Source organism: Triticum aestivum, chromosome 2D (assembly GCF_018294505.1).
Source record: "Triticum aestivum cultivar Chinese Spring chromosome 2D, IWGSC CS RefSeq v2.1, whole genome shotgun sequence".
In the NCBI taxonomy this organism is placed as follows: domain Eukaryota; kingdom Viridiplantae; phylum Streptophyta; class Magnoliopsida; order Poales; family Poaceae; genus Triticum; species Triticum aestivum.
The window spans coordinates 15,068,718-15,083,257 of NC_057799.1; positions in this window are offsets into that span (position 1 = coordinate 15,068,718).

Sequence of the window (14,540 nt, forward strand, 5' to 3'; positions counted from 1 at the left end):
TTGAGGTCTCGATTGGATGGTGCCTTCGCATTCAGATTGTAGTGATCCTCAATGCGCTTCCAATAATTTGCACCAGAGAAATCCTTCTTGCTACCTCTTGAGCATGCGTTGGTTTTCCCTTGAAGAGGAAAGGGTAATGCAGCAAAGTAGCATAAGTATTTCCCTCGGTTTTTGAGAACCAAGATATCAATCCAACGCAAGTCACCTAGTACCTGCACAAACAATCAAGAACCTTGCAACCAACGCGATAATAGGGTTGGCAATCCCTTCACGACCACTTGCAAAAGTGAGATCTGATAAAGATAATAAGATAAATATTTTTGGTATTTTTGTTGTATAGATTGGAAAGTAAAGATTGCAAAACAACATAGATAGTAAACTAGAATTGTAGATCGGAAACTTATATGATGTAAAGTAGACCCGGGGGCCATAGGTTTCACTAGTGGCTTCTCTCATGATAGCATATATTACAGTGGGTGAACAGATTACTGCCGAGAAATTGATAGAAAAGCGCATAGTTATGAGAATATCTAGGCATGATCATGAACATAGGCATCACGTCCGTGTCACGTAGACCGAAACGATTCTGCATCTACTACTATTACTCCACACACCGACCGCTATCCAGCATGCATCTAGAGTATTAAGTTCATATGAACAGAGTAACGCATTAGGCAAGATGACATGATGTAGAGGGATAAACTCAAGAAATATGATATAAACCTCATCTTTTTATCCTCGATGGCAACAATACAATATGTGCCTTGCTGCCCCTACTGTCACTGGGAAAGGACACCGCAAGATTGAACCCAGCTAAGCACTTCTCCCATTGCAAGAAAGATCAATCTAGTAGGCCAAACTAAACCGATAATTCGAAGAGACTTGCAAAGATATCAAATCATGCATATAAGAATTCAGAGAAGAACCAAATATTGTTCATAGATAAACTTGATCATAAACCCACAATTCATCAGATCTCGGCAAACACACCGCAAAAGAATATTACATCGAATAGATCTCTAAGAACATCAAGGAGAACTTTGTATTGAGAACCAAAGAGAGAGAAGAAGCCATCTAGCTAATAACTATGGACCCGAAGGTCTGAGGTAAACTACTCACGCATCATCGGAGAGACTATGGTGTTGATGTAGAAGCCCTCCGTGATCGAATCCCCCTCCGGCAGATCGCCGGAAAAGGCCCCAAGATGGGATCTCACGGGTATAGAAGGTTGCGGTGGTGGAAAAGTGGTTTCGTGGCTCCCCTCAATGTTTTCAGGGTATAAGAGTATATATAGGCGAAAGAAGTACGTCGGTGGAGCTACGAGGGGCCCACGAGGGTGGGGGCACGCCTACCCCCTGGGCGCGCCCTCCTACCTCGTGGCCGCCTCGTTGCGTCCCTGACTTCCACTCCAAGTCCCCTGGATTGCGTTTGTTCCAAGAAAGATCCTCGCGAAGGTTTCGTTCCGTTTGGATTCCGTTTGATATTCCTTTTCTACGAAACACTGAAATAAACAAAAAACAACAACTGGCACTGGGCCTCCGGTTAATAGGTTAGTCCCAAAAATAATATAAAAGAGCATATTAAGGCCATTAAACATCCAAAATAGATAATATAATAGCATGGAACGATAAAAAATTATAGATACGTTGGAGACGTATCAGCATCCCCAAGCTTAATTCCTGCTCATCCTCGAGTAGGTAAATGATAAAAACAGAATTTTTGATGTGGAATGCTACCTAAGATAATTTTCAATGTAATTTTCTTTATTGGGGCATGAATGTTCAGATCCGAAAGATTCAAGACAAAAGTTTAATATTGACATAAAAATAATAATACTTCAAGCATACTAACCAAGCAATTATGTCTTCTCAAAATAACATAGCCAAAGAAAGCTCATCCCTACAAAATCATATAGTTTGGCCATGCTTCATTTTCGTCACACAAAATGCTCCCATCATGCACAATCCCGATGACAAGCCAAGCAATTGTTTCATACTATAGCATTCTCAAACTTTTTCAACTTTCACGCAATATAAGAGCGCAAGCCATGGACATAGCACTATAGGTGGAATAGAGTATGATGATGGAGGTTGTATGGAGAAGACAAAAAGGAAGAAAGTCTCACATCAACACGGCTAATCAACGGGCTATGGAGATGCCCATCAATTGATGTCAATGCGAGGAGTAGGGATTTCCATGCAACTGATGCACTAGAGCTATAAATGTATGAAAGCTCAACAAAAGAAACTAAGTGGGTGTGCATCCAACTTGCTTGCTCACGAAGACCTAGGGCATTTTGAGGAAGCCCATCGTTGGAATATACAAGCCAAGTTCTATAATGAAATTTCCCACTAGTATATGAAAGTGAATAAATAAGAGACTCTCTATCATGAAGATCATGGTGCTACTTTGAAGCACAAGTGTGGAAAAAGGATAGTAACATTGCCCCTTCTCTCTTTTTCTCTCATTTTTTTTGTTTGGGCCTTCTCTGTTTTTTTTGGCCTCTTTTTTTTCGTCCAGAGTCTCATCCCGGCTTGTGGGGGAATCATAGTCTCCATCATCCTTTCCTCACATGGGACAATGCTCTAATAATGAAGATCGTCACACTTTTATTTACTTACAACTCAATAATTACAACTCGATACTAGAACAAAATATGACTCTATGTAGATGCCTCTGGCGGTGTACCGGGATGTGCAATGAATCAAGAGTGACATGTATAAAATTATGAACGGTGGCTTTGCCAAAAATACGATGTCAACTACATGATCATGCAAGGCAATATGACAATGATGAAGCGTGTCATAATAAACGGAACGGTGGAAAGTTGCATGGCAATATATCTCGGAATGGCTATGGAAATGCCATAATAGGTAGGTATGGTGGTTGTTTTGAGGAAGATATAAGGAGGCTTATGTGTGATAGAGCGTATCATATCACGGGGTTTGGATGCACCGGCGAAGTTTGCACCAACTCTCGAGGTGAGAAAGGGCAATGCACGGTACCGAAGAGGCTAGCAATGATGGAAGGGTGAGAGTGCGTATAATCCATGGACTCAACATTAGTCATAAAGAACTCACATACTTATTGAAAAAATCTACAAGTCATCAAAGCCAAGCACTACGCGCATGCTCCTAGGGGGATGGATTGGTAGGAAAAGACCATCGCTCGTCCCCGGCCGCCACTCATAAGGAAGGCAATCAAAGAACACCTCATGGTTCAAATTTGTCACACAACGGTTACCACACGTGCATGCTACGGGACTTGCAAACCTCAACACAAGTATTTCTCAATTTCACAATTACTCAACTAGCACGACTCTAATATCACCATCTTTATATCTCAAAACAATTATCAAGTATCAAACTTCTCATAGTATTTAATGCACTTTATATGAAAGTTTTTCTTATACCTGTCTTGGATGCCTATCATATTAGGACTAATTTTATAGCCAAAGCAAATTACCATGCTGTTCTAAAAGACTCTCAAAATAATATAAGTGAAGCATGAGAGATCAATAATTTCTATAAAATAAAACCACCACCGTGCTCTAAAATGATATAAGTGAAGCACTAGAGCAAAATTATCTAGCTCAAAAGATATAAGTGAAGCACATAGAGTATTCTAATAAATTCCGAATCATGCGTGTCTCTCCCAAAAGGTGTGTACAGCAAGCATGATTGTGGTAAACTAAAAAGTGAAGACTCAAATCATACAAGACGCTCCAAGTGAGGGAGTCCTAGACTAAGGGGTCCTCGGACGTCCAGCCTGTTGGGCATGGGCCGAGCTAGTGGGCTGTGAAGATACAAGACCAAAGACTCTCTCCCGTGTCCGGATGGGACTCTCCTTGGCGTGGAAGGCAAGCTTGGCGTCCAAATATGAAGATTCCTTTCTCTGTAACCGACTTTGTACAACCCTAGTCCCCTCTGGTGTCTATATAAACCGGAGGGCTTAGTCCGAAGAAAGATCATAATCATAGTCATACAGGCTAGACTTCTAGGGTTTTAGCCATCACGATCTCGTGGTAGATCAACTCTTGTAATACTCATATTCATCAAGATCAATCAAGCAACAAGTAGGGCATTACCTCCATAGAGAGGGCCCGAACCTGGGTAAACATTGTGTCCCCTGTCTCCTGGACCATCGACCTTAGACGCACAGTTTGGGACCCCGTATCCGAGATCCGCCGGTTTTGACACCGACATTGGTGCTTTCATTGAGAGTTCCACTGTGCCGTCCTCAAAAGGTTTGATGGCCCCTTCAATCATCTACAACAATGCTGTCCAAGGAGAAGTCTTCCTTCCCGGACAAATCCTTGTGTTCGGCGGCTTCGCACTACGGGCCAACTCGCTTAGCCATCTGGAGCAGATCGATAGCTACGCCTCTGGCCATCAGGTCAGATTTGGGAGCTTGAACTACGTCCCGGATATCCGTGGAGACTTGATCTTTGACGGACTTGAGACCACGGCAGTCGCTCCCCGTCACCACGATGAACATGACTTAAATCTGTCATCGGACCATACCCAGGAGATAGCACCTGTAACTGCTCTGGCCTTTGATCCGGAGCAGATCGCGCCATCCGAGGACGGGAAGCTCAACCTCGCCACGGATGCCGCAGTCCCAGCGGCGTAAGAGCCGCACACAGACCCAACCTTGAGTGGAATCTGTGTCACCGGAGCCTCGGACTCATTTCCGGCTACAGGTTCCGAACCATGTGCGTCCACGAGCGTCGAGCTCGATCAGTCATCGACCGTTGAATTCAGCTCCGCGGACATTTTTCGGCACTCGCCTTTGGGAGATGTGTTAAACTCGTTAAGAGCACTATCCTTAGCGGGGGGCTCACAGCCGAATTATATCCGGTTCGAACTGGAGGCTGATGACGGAGAATTTTGCTTCCCACCCACCGCCCACTTCATAGCCACTGTCGAAGACTTAACCGACACGCTCGATTACGGCTCTGAAGACATCGACGGTATGGACGACGATGCCGATGAGGAGCAGAGCCAAAACCCACCGTTTACCGGACGCTGGACGGCCACCTCTTCTTACGACGTGTACATGGTGGATACACCTAAAGAAACTAACAACGATGACAAAGAAAATCCAGTCGAGGATAAACCTCCTGAGACACAGCCAAAGAGCCGGCGTCAGCGGCGCCGCTCTAAGTCACGTCGGGGAAAAGACAGCAATACCGGCATGGGAGAGAACAATACTCCGGACGATGCCGAAGACAACGAAGATCCCGTTTAGGCAACTTCCAAACAGGACAAACGGGAAGACGGGCAAGTCAGCCCTGATGAACAGGCCATACATGTAGACTCGGAGGACATCAATTATCTCCCGCTCTCCGAGGATGAGGTGAGCCTTCCCAATGAGGATTTGATCGTGCCTGAGGAACCTCTCGAGCAGGAGCGCTTTAAGCACCGGCTAATAGCCACTGCAAGGATCCTGAAAAAGAAGCAGCAGCAGCTTCAAGCTGATCAAGACCTGCACAATGATAGATGGACTGAGGTCCTGGCAGTCGAGGAATACGGCCTCAAGCGCCCAGGCAAAAGTTACCCGAAGCGCAAATTGCTAGCTCAGTTCGATGATGAGGCACCGGAGCCCATACCATCATCGCACAATGCGGCTAACCGACCACCACGCGGTCGGGACAAAGCGGCAACTCAACCCGAACACTAGCCCGCCCCACCTCACCGTAAAGGCAGAGACAAAACAGCTCGGGGTTATACATATGACCTTCGGCAGGATCTGGACAGTAGAGCAGGACATACCAGATTGATCTATGGATCGCGAGGACGTGCCCCGACACGCGGCGATGACTATCTACTCAGACGTGACAAGCCTAGTCACGCCCGGGCCAAAAACCACAGACGGACTCCATCGGAGCTACGTCGCAATGTGGCCCGATATAGAGGCTCCGCACACCCTCTTTGCTTCATAGACGAAGTAATGGAGCATGAATTCCCAGAAGGGTTGAAACCCATGAATAGCGAATCATATGATGGAACAACTGATCCCGCAGTATGGATCGAGGATTTCCTTCTCCATATCCATATGGCCCGCGGAGATGACCTTCATGCCATTAAATACCTCGCACTAAAACTCAAAGGGCCAGCTCGGCACTGGTTAAACAGTCTGCCTGAAAACTCTATTGGCAGCTGGGAGGATTTGTAAGACGCCTTCCGCGACAACTTCCAAGGTACATATGTCCGGCCACCAGATGCCGATGACTTAAGTCACATCGTCCAGCAGTCCGGAGAGTCAGCCAGGAAGCTCTGGACTAGGTTCTTAGTTAAAAAGAACCAAATCGTCGACTATCCAGATGCGGAAGCCCTAGCGGCCTTCAAACACAGCGTCCGGGACGAGTGGCTCGCCCGCCACCTCGGTCAAGAAAAACCAAAATCCATGTCAGCCCTTACCGCTCTGATGACCTGCTTTTGCATGGGAGAAGACAGTTGGCTCGCTCGTAGAAGCAACAACGCCAGCAATCCGGGCACTTCCGAAGTCCGAGACGGCAACGGCAAGCCACGACGCAGTAAACACAAACGTCGCAATGATAATGAAGGAACACACGACACAACTGTCAACTCCAGATTCAGCGGCCCCAAATCCGGTCAACGGAAAAAGCCATTAAAGGCAAATAGAGACGGACCATCCAATTTAGACAAGATATTGGATCGGCCCTGCCAGATTCATGGCAACCCCGATAAACCAGCTAATCACACCAACAGAAGCTGTTGGGTCTTCAAACAGGCCGGCAAGCTCAATGCCGAACACAAGGGGAAGAGGCCGCCCGGTGATAGCGACAACGAATAGACTCACCAACCAAATACCGGGGGTCAGAAGCAATTTCCCCCCAAAGTAAAAATAGTGAACATGGTATACTTGACACACACCTCTACATGGGAGCATAAGAAGCGCTCCCTCGAGACAAAGGATCATACTACGGTTACTTCAGCCGAAGTATAAAGCGGTCTTATTAAACCGCATAACTTGTCGGCCATTAAGTCGCCGGTCTCCATTCAACGGGACCGACCAATTTCGGAGCTGGACTAGCAGTTCGTCTTCCGCCATCCGCCTCATATACCTGCGAAATCTATACCGCACATACATAACTATGCACTTAAAATACCCTGGGCATCGGCGGAAGCACAATACGGACGGGCCTACAAGTACTCCCATAACCTCCTTCTTTTTTCTTTTCTAACTACTCTTTCTTTTTCATTATCCTTTACCACAGGTGGCTCAAAGGCCGGTCACCTCACTGACTCTATCGGAGTTCAGGTTCGTACATTCACCCAAAGGCTACTCCTGTTAAGGAGCCCCTTCACTGAGGAAAGGCGGCGCAGACGTGCGACAGGAGGTCCAAAACAACTTTTTGTAGACCGCATTCTCTATCTTGCGAGCCTGTAAAATGCCTTTTTCCTCAGCCGTCGACCCTTGGCATGTCAAATAGCCGGGGTTATGGCGTTATTATCTATAAAATGACGATTGGCATATCACTCAGGTTCCAGTGAACATAATCCGTATCCAGTATTCACTCTTCTCTAAAGAACTGAATTTTGCTCCTTTGGTTGTTTCACACATGCACCCCGACATAACTTGCCAGGGGCTCGATATGGGAACAAAATGAGTTGCCAACAAGTCCGAATAGCTTTATAGCATATTTCGGCGTCGCGAGTTTGGCCTTATATGCATCAGCTCCGAATCATGTCTTGGGTCAATAGTTGGGTTGCCGGCTCCTGTGCTTACTACCTTACGTTCCGCTCTATCGGCTAGGGTAGTAAAGGGAGAACTACTGCGATTGTATTTCCGGTTCATCTGGTCAAACACCTCAGTAGAGAAAGCCAAAAACTGACTGTCGTGATGCGGCGACAGCTGGTCAACCACTCGATGACTTATCGGAATCTTTCACGATTCCCTCCGTATTACACGAAGGACCTTTCTTCAGGTCATACATGTAACACACCATATTGGGATAACCGCGTACATACCAGGGTCTATATCGTAGACCCACCGTAAAACTCCTATGGCTAAGTGAAAGTGTTAACACCCTATAATCTGATTGCCTAGTTCGCCGCATTGACACCTCCTTCATGGACCAAGACGTTGGGTTAAGAGTGATCAAGTGTTTTCCGAACACCCCCGTATTTTCTACGAGGGGGCTGAAGCCGACGACTAGAAAACTTTCAGATTATACAAAAACGGCCGCACAGGAGGAACCAAAGCTTTTAGGCGACACTAAAATGAAAAATAGCTTTATTATATCATAATATTGTCTTTTACAATTTCAATACATTTCACTCGAATATCATGTCTTTTGAGCACTGACCCTCTATCAAGCGGGCACCCTCTAAGACATCCTTGAAATAATGCTCTGGTGCGTGGTGGTCCTTGCCCTTGGGTGGACTCTTCGCTGCAACGTCGGTGGCCTTCATCTTCGCCCAGTATGTCTTGACGCGGGCAAAGGCCATCCGTGCACCTTCAATGCACGTTGACCGCTTAACGGCGTCGATACGCGGCACCGCATCAACAAGTCGCTGCACCAAACCGAAATAACTATCCGGAATTGGCTCGGTCGGCCACAGCCGGACCACGACGTCCTTCATGGCATATCCGGATATCTTGTGGTGCTTTGCCCACTGGGCCATCTGTTCGTTCAGCAACAGCGGACGCTTCGGCATGCTAAACTGCGATCAGAACAGCTTTTCTGTTGCACGTCCTTCTTGCGCTTGGAAAAACTGCATCGCATCCGAGACACTCTTCGACAAGTCCAACAATGCGTCTGAAGAACTCCACACTTGATTAAGCGGGGCATAATTCGGATCGCCGAACTTATTTTGTAACAAAAAGGGCTAACCAGCCGCGATCTCCCTAGCTTGCCGGATCTCTTCCCGGGCCGCTCTAGACTCGGACCGCTCTTCTTTCGCCTCTTGTAAGGCCTTGTCAAGATCAGCCATTCTCGCTTTATTATCCTTCTCGAGAAATTCGCAGCGGCTAGCGGCATCCTTTAGCTCAAGCGCCATCGTGGATATTCTCTCCTCGTATTGGCGCCGAGCAGCCTGTTCGGCCTTTAACTCGGCAGATGCCTTTTCGGCAGCTGCATTGCTAATCCGGGCCTGGTCCTTGGCCTGGGCTAGCTCAGCCCGAAGGATCTCAACTGCGGCGGCACCATCTGTAGTCATTCATATCTCAGTATACAATTCTTAGCGTCATGCTTATATTATAAGCACGTGCATATAATGACTGCCCCGAAAACATACCTTGCGCCTCGTCAAGCCGCCTGTTGATAAGCGTGATGCCATCATCCGCCTCATCAATCTTCCGCTGCAGATCTGCAACCTCTGTAGTTCGAGCAGTAGCCAGGGAGGTAACAGCCTGTGTTCTAATTAATCAGATTATTTCCTGGGCACATCTTTTTTGATCCTCTGATCGCCTCCCTTGGGAAGCCAATCAGAGTCTCAGGGGCTACTATCTATACACAGGTGCATTTTGTGAATAAAACACAATCGGAAATATTATAGTACAAACCTCGAAGCCTCTTAGCAGGCTCGTGAAGGCTTCATTCAATCCGCTTTTCGCAGACAGAACCTTTACAACCACCGTACCCATCAAGGTACGATGTTCCTCTGAGACGGACGCCTGTCGCAGCATGTTCGTCAATATATCCGGCGCTTCTGGATCTCCGGAAGCTACTGTAGGAGTACGGCCTCCCTTCGAAGGGATCCGTTTATTCGTCCCTAGAGTCATCTCCGGCTGTAAGCCGGACAGTGCGGGGCCTTTATTGTTGGCCCCTGGACCCTGGGCTACCGAAGTATCACCTTCGGGTAGTGTCTTCATCATCCCTCGCACCACTTGTTGATCAGGAGAGACCCTCCGGGACGACACCTCGAAGTATTCCGCCCTATTGGGCGAGGAGGCCGGTGGAGGTGTCTCGCTTTCCATCATCTCCGGAAGAAAATCCCCCGAGGAAGAGGATTGTTGAAGAAGACTGTGTGCCGAGCTGCAAAAACATATATTCTAGATGTTACCCTGGTAACAGGAAAGGAAAGGGATATGTTTAAAACACACTTGTTCACTTACGATTTGGCTAAGGGCTTGTCCTCACTGTGGGACTGTGCGATGATGTCGTCCTCCAAGCCCGAGCCGCCCGACAGGGGCATCTTGCCTCGCTTAGGAGCCTTTTCCTCCCAACCTTCGGAGGCGGCCCTTTTCTTACCATGGGGAGAAGGGATGTTGGCTTCTCCTTCACTTTTGTCTTCGGGCGATGGAATTTTGATCTCCCCAGACACAGTGTCTGATATACCTTCGGGATGGAGGCCACCTTTGGTCCTCCCGCTCTTTGCCTTGTCCTCCTTCACAGGCATCTGGTACGGTGCCGGGGCCAGCATCCTTGTTAGTACGGGATCCGTTGAGTCTTCGGGAAGGGGGGCCGAACACCTAATTCGCTCTGCTTTCTTTATCCAGCCCTGGAAGAAGATAGTTTGCTCAGTATCGTATTACGGCATACATAGCTAAAAATTGTTCGGGAATCGAGCGCTTACCGAGGTATCCGGATGGTTGCAGTCGAGGCCGATGTCCTCGGTGGTGTCCGGCCACTGTTTTCGTTTTCCAAAAACAACTTCCACATTCCTTTGTGCGTAGTGCCGAAGAAGTGTTGGAGGGTCCGTGGTCCTTCCGAATTAAACTTCCACATACGGAGAGGCCGCCGCTAGCACGGCAGGGCCCGGCGGACTAGCATTACTTGAATCACGTTGACAAGATCGATGTCCTTCTCAAGGAGGCTCCGGATGCGGCTCTGTAGAGTATGCACTTTGTCAATTGATCCCCAGTCCAGCCCCTTCTTAATCCATGATGCAAGCTATAACAGAGGGCCAGATCGGAACGCAGGTATAGCTTCCCACTTGGTATCGCGGGGTTCAGTGACGTAAAACCACTCCCGCTGCCATAGGTTGGGAGTTTCGGTGAAGGAGCCTTTTGGCCAGAGAGCATTGGTAAGCTTGCTCACTGTAGCACCGCCGCATTCCGCTTGTTCCCCGTCGACTACCTTCGGCTTCACACTAAAGGTCTTGAGCCATAAGCCGAAGTGTGGGGGAATACGGAGAAAGGCCTCGCACGTGATAATGAACACCGAGATGTGAAGGAAAGAATCTGGGGCTTGATCGTGGAAATCTAGTCCGTAATAAAACATGAGCCCCCAGACGAAGGGATGAAGAGCGAATCCTAGCCCTCGGAGGAAGTGGGAGATGAATACAACCCTATCGCCGTATCTGGGAGTAGGAATAACCTGTCCTCGAGTAGGAAGCCTGTGGGGGATCTCCGCGGTCAGGTATCTGGCCGCACGGAGCTTCGCAATGTCCTCCTCTGTAACAGAGGAAGCCACCCATCGGCCCTGTGGGCTGGGTCCGGACATGATTGGGAAGCTTGAAGCAATGAAGTCGAACCTTGGGTGCTAGAACTCGAAGTTGGAAGGGCTGAGGAAAGGGTCGGCGTAAAAAGAGACGACCCTTGGCTCCTTTATAAAGGCAACGGATATCGAACGCCTCCTCCTAAGCCTGAAAACCTGCCTATTCCTAAGGAATCATCCTAATGGAACGGTTGGGTTACCCACGCTCGTATTGATGAGAATCCCGCAATAAGGGGACACGATTTCTGCTTCGACAAGACGTGCCAATGAAAACCGCGCCTCGAAACGTGGAATGGCAGGACAAGAAATGGTTTGAAATAATGACCGGGCAGACGTGATGTCACATTACAAAAAAGTTGTCAGCAGATTGGACTCGTGAAATAGTATACTCTCTGCGGTTGTGTGTGGTACTTGTGTTGCAGATCCGGACATGTTTGTTGCGTCCGAAGACAATCTTGGAGTATTCGGAAAGGGGAACCCGCCTTGCAATGTCAAAGACAATCTGCGCGCAGGACACCTCGTCATTGAAGCCTGGTTCAGGGGCTACTGAGGGAGTCCTGGACTAAGGGGTCCTCGGACGTCCGGCCTGTTGGGCATGGGCCGGACTAGTGGGCTGTGAAGATACAAGACCAAAGACTCTCTCCCATGTCCGGATGGGACTCTCCTTGGCGTGGAAGGCAAGCTTGGCGTCCAAATATGAAGATTCCTTTCTCTGTAACTGACTTTGTACAACCCTAGTCCCCTCCGGTGTCTATATAAACCGGAGGGCATGGTCCGAAGAAGGATCATAATCATAGTCATACAGGCTAGACTTCTAGGGTTTTAGCCATTAGGATCTCGTGGTAGATCAACTCTTGTAATACTCATATTCATCAAGATCAATCAAGCAGGAAGTAGGGTATTACCTCCATCAAGAGGGCCCGAACCTGGGTAAACATCGTGTCCCTCGTCTCCTGTTACCATCGACCTTAGACGCACAGTTCGGAACCCCCTACCCGAGATCCGCCGGTTTTGACACCGACACCAAGCAAAACACATATGATGTGGTGAATAAAAATATAGCCTCAAGTAAAGTTACCGGTAGACGAAGACGAAAGAGGGGATGCCTTCCGGGGATTTTACCTTGGGGTGCCTTGGGCATCCCCAAGCTTAGGCTCTTGCCACTCCTTATTCCAAAATCCATCAAATCTTTACCCAAAAACTTGAAAACTTCACAACACAAAACTTAAACTCAAAATCTCATGAGCTCCGTTAGTATAAGAAAACAGATCACCACCTTAAGGTACTGTAATGAACTCATTCTTTATTTATATTGGTGCCAAACCTACTGTATTTCAACACAAGTAGAGCTATTAAGAAATAACCTCGACACGATATATTTGCGGTTCACACCCGGGCGTAGCAACGAAAATTGATCATGTCATGTGTGGAATGTGCAGACTGGCAATCCAATTGATTAGCCATGCCCCTAGTTAAGGCCAAATTTGGCGTCTTTAGTCTGAATCCACTCGAAGATCTCCTCTATTTCCAATATGCGTGATTTGCACAACCTTGTGATTGTGGAACATATCAATCATAACTGACAATTTGAAACCCTATGTTCGTCGTGCCTATTATTCATAGGTGGGATTTGGGAACACATGGTGGCATATATCCATGTGTTAGTTAGATACTGGCCATGGTAGCACCTATCCTTGTTTATCATTCAAACCCTATATTAATTGGCGTCTACATTTTTTTGAGAGATCCAACTAATCCTTGGCTTTCTTATATTGAGCAGAAGAGTGGCAGGAAACATGTGGAAGTGATCAAGCGATCACAGTGGAAAAGAGGAAGAACAAAAACGTAGCATCTTACCGAAACTTTTCTCAACCCGGAACCCCTAGAGGGGTCTCTAAGGAGCGTGCCCTGTTGGAAATATGCCCTAGAGGCAATAATAAAATGGTTATTATTATGATTCCTTGTTCATGATAATTGTCTATTGTTCATGCTATAATTGTGTTATCCGGAAATCGTAATACATGTGTGAATACATAGACCACAACATGTCCCTAGTGAGCCTCTAGTTGACTGGCTCGTTGATCAATAGATGGTTACGGTTTCCTAACCATGGACATTGGATGTCATTGATAACAGGATCCTAACCATGGAGAATGATGTGATGGACAAGACCCAATCCTAAGCATAGCACAAGATCGTGTAGTTCGTCTGCTAAAGCTTTTCTAATGTCAAGTATCTTTTCCTTAGACCATGAGATTGTGCAACTCCCGGATACCGTAGGAGTACTTTGGGTGTGCCAAACGTCACAACGTAATTGGGTGGCTATAAAGGTACACTACGGGTATCCCCGAAAATGTATGTTGGGTTGGCACGAATCGAGACTGGGATTTGTCACTCCGTATGACGGAGAGGTATCTCTGGGCCCACTCGGTAAGACATCATCGTAATGAGCTCAATGTGACTAAGGGGTTGGTCACGGGATGATGTGTTATGGAATGAGTAAAGAGACTTGCCGTAACGAGATTGAACAAGGTATCGGTATACCGACGATCGAATCTCGTGCAAGTGCTATACCGGTAGACAAAGGGAATCGTATACGGGATTGATTGAATCCTTGACATTGTGGTTCATCCGATGAGATCATCGTGGAACATGTGGGAGCCAACATGGGTATCCAGATCCCGCTATGGATTATTGGCCGGAGAGATGTCTCGGTCATGTCTGTATAGTTCCCGAACCCGTAGGGTCTACACACTTAAGGTACGATGACGCTAGGGTTATAGGGAATAGATGTACGTGGTTACCGAATGTTGTTCGGAGTCCCGCATGAGATCCCGGACGTCACGAGGAGTTCCGGAATGGTCCAGAGGTGAAGATTTATATATGGGAAGTCCAGTTCAGTCACCGGAAAGGTTTCGGGGTTTATCGGTATTGTACCGAGACCACCGAAGGGGTTCCGGGGGTCCACCGGGAGGGTCCACCTGCCCCGAAGGACCTAATGGGATGTAGTTGGATGGGAACCAGCCCCCTTAGTGGGCTGGTGCGCCGCCCCCCCCCCCCCAAGGGCCCAAGGCGCCTACGGTTGGAAATCCTAGGGGGCCGTTGCCCCCCCCCCCCCCCCCCCCGTGGA